The sequence below is a fragment of the Silene latifolia genome, chromosome Y (assembly GCF_048544455.1).
Source record: "Silene latifolia isolate original U9 population chromosome Y, ASM4854445v1, whole genome shotgun sequence".
Classification (NCBI taxonomy): Eukaryota; Viridiplantae; Streptophyta; class Magnoliopsida; order Caryophyllales; family Caryophyllaceae; genus Silene; species Silene latifolia.
Window position 1 is genome coordinate 355,184,079 of NC_133538.1, and position 7,262 is coordinate 355,191,340.

A 7,262-nucleotide genomic window follows, 5' to 3' on the forward strand; every position below is an offset into this window, starting at 1 on the left:
ATAAGAATATTATTAGAATCATTTTAACGATACTAGTATATTAATCTAGTTAGTTAATATATTAGCTTAAGGGATTTGTTTTGGGTGCAATCAAGAGGAGGATCTCAATACTTGGGATTAAGGAGGATCATCCATTACATTTAAGCTCAAGACCAAATAAGGAAGTTGACCTTATTTGTGCCTATTATTTCGAGCCATATAACAATGTAAGGAACATTTTTTTTCTTATTTCATCTCTTATTTTGTTATGCATGCACTAGATCTAAAGAACTCATATTAATATGTTAATTAGTTCACTATTAGAAGGGTCTAATAATAGGTATATGAACCTAACACTTGCCACCCAAGTAACACGGCCGAAGGCCTTGGGGCGTGGGACTCCGGGTTTCCTCTTCACCCTTTATCGCACCAAAGTTCGTTGTCACGGGCTTTATTTGCGTTTCGTGGGCCAGAATGGCCAATCTACTTTTTTATCCCCAACAAGTCAATATTAGAATTAATAAGACGTCCACACTTACGGTTTTTTTTATGTTTTACGGGCCATGTCTTGCCCATGTTTACTTATGGGTCGATCATGTAACACCCCCATACTCCAAGTGCCTTACTAGGACCACTTAAGGCATGGAAGTGCTACCATCTCGGTTACCCGAGGCAATGATAATCATAAGACAATAAAGAAACGTACTTTAAAAGTAATCATTGTTTAAGTGATTACATGATCAAAACCAAAACAGATAAACTGAAATACAAGGTTCTCAGACGGTCTACTGCTAAAACTATCAAAGCTACAAAACACGGTCTGACACAGCGGAAGACTTCTAACTGCCATGTGATGACTCATCCCAGCTATCCCATACGCGTCATATAATACCGCTCAATAATCGCTCACCACCCCGAATGGATCACCACATTTTAAAACATTAAACAGGTCGTACTAATCACACAATTTATATAACCAATAAGACAAGAAACAACAGCTCAAACAAGTCACACACAATCACCCACACCAATCAATCTCCGTCACCGATTGTCCACTGGACCACCCGCGATGAGGGACCGCAGCCGTACCCACCAAATCCCCGCTCATCATACCGAGCGATAACCCTGTCTGATTAATGTGCACATCCCCTCCCGTGGCGGGTTCCACGGAGGGCGAAACTAGGGCGTGAAGCCACTCCCGCAAGTGACTCCACTCAGCCAAGAACGTATCTCGAGAACCAGAGACAAACAATCACAACCATCAAAAACAATTAATCAACAATCGTCATAAAACCAATACGATAATAATCAGCAATTACACAACACCAACAATGCATTATGGGACTAATACTGAGTAGGGAAACCCTACCTGGAATGCAACACAAACATCAGACGATCTAGCAGCTGTCTCAAAACCTTTCCTCTACGATCCCTTCTTCTATACACATAATCATACAATCACTACCACATCAACATAAACATAGAAAACCCCCAATCCCAAAATTAGGGTTTAACGAAACTTAACGAAATACTATAAAATTGGTATGTAGATCTTACCCTTGACGCAAGGAACACTCTTATGCAAAGAACGAGATGATCCGACACTCCTAGCCTTGGGGATTTGCCAACAACGCAACGAGAGAGAACTACGTAACTCCTTTTTCTTTTGAAAGGTTTAGAAAGGATAAAAGTGATTAAAGAAACTGACGGAAACCTTTTATATTAAACTCGCGTTAGTAGCAAAACCCGACAAAACAACCCCGTAAAACACACTTACTTGATCGATTAACTGACGTACTCGATTGAGTGCCGCCTACTCGATCGAGTACCAAGGCTACTCGATCGAGTACCCTACAGGTCAGAAACTATTTTAAACTGCAACCACTAATGGAAAAAACCCCTATTGCGTCAGTTGTAGAGGGCATTTTGCGTCGGTTTTTGACTGACGTATATCGAGGGGACGTATTTGATATGCGTCAGTTGTGGAACCGACGTAAAAAGTTCAACATTTGCATCAGTTTTGTCTTAAAAACTGACGCAAAAAGTTCACCATTTGCGTCAGTTGTGTTTAAAAACTGACGCAATTGATATCATAACTGATGTATTTGCTTTATTTTTTGTATCAGTTCTTTATAGAACCGATGTATTTGCTTTATTTTTTGCGTCATTTGTTATCATAACTGATGCAATTGATATTTTGTTTTAGGGCCAATTCATTTTTCTCAATTGCATCATTTCTTTCAAGAACCGACGCAATTTATTAATGCTTTTTTTTATATATAAAAATTTGTTGCCGAAATCACATAAAACTCGCAATCCGATAATACCAAAACTTAAAACCTGTAACATGAAATCCAACCAAACACTAATACATCACATGTAAAACAATACATCTTATTCAACCCAACAAGTTCCAAATACAATCCAAAGTACAAATAATCCCACAAACGTCAAAGTTACTAAGCTAATCTATACTAAATGTTCTCTAAACATCTAGTAAAACTTACATAAAACTATACATCAATCCAAACTCGATGCCACAAACCCACTAAAAGATTGACAAGTTCTGGGATGATCAAGAGCATAGTTGAGAACTTCCTTCAGCCAGATTCAGTGTCCGCAAAACTTCTTTCAACACAGATTTGACAACACCCTTAAGCTAATAATCAGAATTGCAATGCTGTAACAAAAAGCGAACGCAAAAAGAAAGAAATAAGGAGTATGCCGTCGACATTCGATGAAGTTCCTCGACCTTAATCACCGGAATCAACAACATATTAGATAGCTCGCTTATCAAATGAATGTCCACCTAATTCTATGCTGTTATATGGAGAATTATGCCATTAGAGACGAGGAAATAGAATAAAATAATAGTACTGCCTTACTCTCGGTCATTTGTTTACTTTTTATTCTTTGTGTGAGGTATTTTAATCAAAGTTAATCAAATGAATTGTACGGTGCTAGTATATCAAACCTGCCATCAAATATACATAAACAAATTTGTGATAGGTGTTGGGCTGATCAAAAGCAAGGCAGAAGAATGTTACCATGATCTCAGTACGATAAATTTGTGAGGAGAGATTTACTTACTAGGAGTAGGCGAGATTGAATAATGTAAAGTTTCACAGTACCACTTGAATTGATCTTCTCCATTAAACCTGAGAGTCAGACTGCAAACCATCAGAAGCTTAAACAGATGAGTAGTACTAGAATTGTTTCGATAACTCCTTAAAGTGTGGGTTTCTTCTCGAGATGTATTTGTAATGCAGGAAATAAAGTGAAATGGCTCAGTATATTCACGAAACATACTGTTACTAAAGTAGCAGCCGGTTTACGTGATTTTTTAACAAATTTTTCATTCTGATCACCTGAAACCTGTGTTTTTCAGGGCAGGACACTTTAACGCGGTTGAATAATGTTGTTATAATTTGATGTTTGAGGTAAAAAAAACATAAAGTCAATAGAAATATGGTGATTATGACCTGCATAGATTATATCTAACACACGCGGAACAGTGCAAAGTATCGTTTGTTTCATCAGTTTAATGTCTTCAGATAACAGCTTCACATTCTGAGCAAACAATTAGTTATCAGAGTACTGAAAACTCCACATTTCATGAATAATGGCTTTAAGGTTTCTGCGAGTCTTATGTGCGACAGTTTCATATGTGAGATCAACCTAAATATTTAGCAAGAAAAATGTAAATTTTTGAGTTAAGGATTTCACTTACCCCACGCCAAAATCCAGATTGTATGCCTAAGTTCAGGTTCTATACCCTAGCCCGTCAAAAGGTTCCCAAGTATCATAATCAAGACCATAACCCTTCCAGTGCACCTATATTGTTTGGTTAAATCACAGGTTTAGCGATAAGGACTATTATATCAACCATGTGTGGTTGTTTAACAGAATAGAAGTTTAAGCAGATTCAAACTTCAAAGATACCTTCAAATATAGGCTAGCCTTATTATTACCCTTGGGGTCACCGTAACAAATGCCAACGATTTGCTTCACTTCATACACTTCTTCATTGTCTAAATCTTCTGCTTCTTCAGATTCGTCTTCCGCAACATCTTCACCATCCTCAACTTTCAGAGCATCAACTATTTCGTGAGTATCACCACTCTCAATCAACAAGTAGCTTGCACATAACCTCTTCCACTCTTTGAGTAGAGTCAAAAAGTCATCGACTGTTTCATTCCTTACCTGATTGTATTGAATAAAACTAGCAACTGATGAGCACTAAATTGAAACAACAAAATAACGCTTCAAAGAAACGTATTCAAGGCATGTGTCTATACCTTAGTCTCTGGATGATTGAGTTTAAGACTCTCACAAGCATACTTGTTAATGTCCACTGCCCATTTCTATAAGAACAAAAAGTAAAAATAAATATTTAGAGGGATTGAAAAGAGTACAACCTGAGGTAGCATAAATAAATTCAGCGCATAGTACTCAGGGTGACAAGGTTGATGCCTTGCAAGTTAGCACCCAAGCACAACCCCGTTGACATTGCACCACAACCTGAGTAGAGGTCTAACAGCCGCATCTCAGGACGTGGTACCTCGTCTACTTGACTCACTTCATCATTTCCGGCTTTCATCTCATCCATTTCACTAGATAAAGAAGAATGTGAATTGCCTTGCACCGGAACAGCTTCTGCAAACATGCTTAAAGTTATCTCATAGCAACAAATTAGCACAACCCATTGGATAACAGTGTGAAGCTAGAGGAAGCCATACCATGTGTTGGGACAATGAAAGTAGAGTACGGCACCAAGTATTTCATATCCTAGTAATAATAATCACACTCTGAGATTGCAGACTGCTTAGCAACAATGTCAAACTGAAATCGAAAAAACGAAAATACACACATATCAGATATATGTAAGAGCATTTTATCAGTACAGAAAAAATCAATGTTTAAAATAAATAAAGTAGATTAGTAGGACTTACATTAGGTTTCACCCTAACTATCTTAATCTTCTCTATAAGACAGTCTAAAGGATTATCATCTTGGATATCAGAAGGAAAAATGCGCTTCCCTTCCCTCAAAGTAAAGGCTTCTTTGATAACCTGACAAATACCAAGGCAAATAAAGCATAAAGATTAATGAAAAAGGGCTTGATACAAAACACTGAAACAGTTGTGAAGGAAGCTTCGTGAAGTTCACTCACTGTGTCCTTGGATCTGTAATACCATTGTGCCCATCACATATTTCAGTACCCGGAAGGTCGTGGTGTCAATCCGGCATCATGTCTCGTTTGCCTGTGGTTTGTGCTGTGGGAGAGAAGAAGGCATCTGTTTTGTGGGTTTTCCAGTTTTTTTTCTCGCACGTATAGGCACGTGGCTAGCCCATCCTACCCCCAAATCCACCCCTGCCTTTCATCCTCACTGAGTCACTTTCATCTCAATTAGTGAACTCCATAAGTGATCACCCATCCTACCAAGAGTAATAGTACTTTACTTTTATTTATTATAACTTAGCCAAAATGAAAAACTAGACGACTGGTTATAAATGAGATAAGAAAAATATCAAATACATAAACAATTTGTCGAATATTCATTGGACCAAAGGCAACTTTAAACAAGGGAAGGGTGAAAGCTAAAGACGATCTGCATCTTTGAAATATGTAGCCTGCTATCAAAAGAGTAAGCTAATGCAGTACAAGCATTCCACAAAAGACACACAAAAACATAAATACTTGAATACAATGAAATGAAAAGCAGAAAATGTACCTTGAAATGAATGTAAAAAATCCCCAAAAAAACCAGCAGAAGAAATTTCCGAATCCACCTTCTACCAATATATGATTTAGGGGTTGTATCATTTTGATCAGAGCTATTATTGAGCCCAGGGGCGTCATTGTGATTGTCTTCTTTCTTCCCTGATAGTGTTAAGAGAAGTCATAAGACAAAATCTAACATCAAAACAATTTTTCCCCAATTCTATAAAAAAACAAAACCCTGGCTCAGAAATTAAAGAAACAAACTTGAAACAAGAAAACCAACACTAACCAATCATCACACAAAATAAATTTAGGCAAAAATCATCAATCAAAATCCGAAAAAAAACCCAGATCTAGTAGGGCTGAAATAGAAAAAAAATTAATGAATCAATGAATTTCACCCAAGAATCGACAAAGACAACATTAATATTGTAACAAACAAAATCAGAACTAAAATCAACAAAGAAATTGAAAAAAATGAGATGGAGAAAAAACGAACCTAGTGAAAATCGAGAGCCACAAGATTGGGAGTAACGACGATGGCGACGACTTTGCGACTATCGGCACAGCCTAAGCATTTGCCGGCGTTGTAATAGTGGAGTGAGGCGTCGCACGTGAGGAGTTATGGAGTGATAGTCGAGAGCGTTAAAGCTTGAAGCGTGGAGAGTGACGAAGGTTAGAGGAGGTGTGTATTGAGTATGTGGGTAGTGGTATGACTATATGAGTGTTTAATCGTTTTCTTTTTTTAATTAAACATCATTTGCATCGGTTTTAGATATAACTGATGCAAAAACATAATACCAAATAAGTCGGTTTAGTAACATAACTGATGTATTTGATCAAATACATCGGTTTTGCTCAGAACCGACGCATTATATACGTCAGTTTTTTCGAAGAACTGACGCAAAAAGCTTGACTATAGGGCAAAATTGCATTCCCGCCAAAACTAAGTACTTTTTGCGTCAGTTTTTATAGAACCGATGCAAATAAATTGACGCAATAAGTGTTTTTTCTACTAGTGAACTCACCCTTACTCGACAGAGTAAGGCCTACTCGATAGAGTACCCAGAGACTCATAAAACCGTAGTATTACAGTCTTCCCTCCTTAAAAAGAACTTCGTGCCCGAAGTTCAACCCATACCTAAAAACAACCATACTAACCCGACCAAGACACAACAACATACTAAGAACTCAAGAACTTGACCAAACATAAATCATGAACTCTTAACACCCACTCCACCAACTATGTTTACTTCCACAACATGACTCACGATATCGTATCTACCACATCATAAACTCTTCTGACACTAACTCCTTACACTACCAACTATCATCCTCTAATGCTGCTAGCTCCATAATATATCATCCACTACCAAATCAAAAATCAAGACACTCATAGACATCAAACGGAATGTTACATTCTACCACCCTTAAAAGGAACTTCGTCCTCGAAGTTTACTCACACTCATAACCTCATCATCCAACTGTCAACACTAGTGAAATATTCTCACACTCCTAAACATCACACTACTACAAGCACGTCCATGGCCTTTTAACA

General features: G+C 37.6%; 1 long non-coding RNA gene across 5 annotated transcripts; it reads right to left on the reverse strand.

Moving 5' to 3' along the window:
• Positions 1-2,337: 2,337 nt before the first annotated feature.
• Positions 2,338-6,397, reverse strand: LOC141626922 (uncharacterized). 5 transcript variants are annotated; one of them, XR_012536491.1, is made up of 10 exons: positions 6,204-6,397; positions 5,715-5,863; positions 5,153-5,418; positions 4,932-5,051; positions 4,719-4,821; positions 4,278-4,635; positions 3,922-4,182; positions 3,462-3,813; positions 3,070-3,137; positions 2,338-2,659 (listed from the first exon to the last, which is right to left on the reverse strand). It is a non-coding gene; the product is annotated as an uncharacterized LOC141626922 (long non-coding RNA). The 5 variants fall into 5 exon arrangements; XR_012536490.1 differs by lacking the exon at positions 2,338-2,659 and having other exon boundaries at positions 2,746-3,137; positions 3,462-3,549; positions 3,710-3,813; positions 6,204-6,393; XR_012536489.1 differs by lacking the exon at positions 2,338-2,659 and having other exon boundaries at positions 2,746-3,137; positions 6,204-6,396.
• Positions 6,398-7,262: the final 865 nt, after the last annotated feature.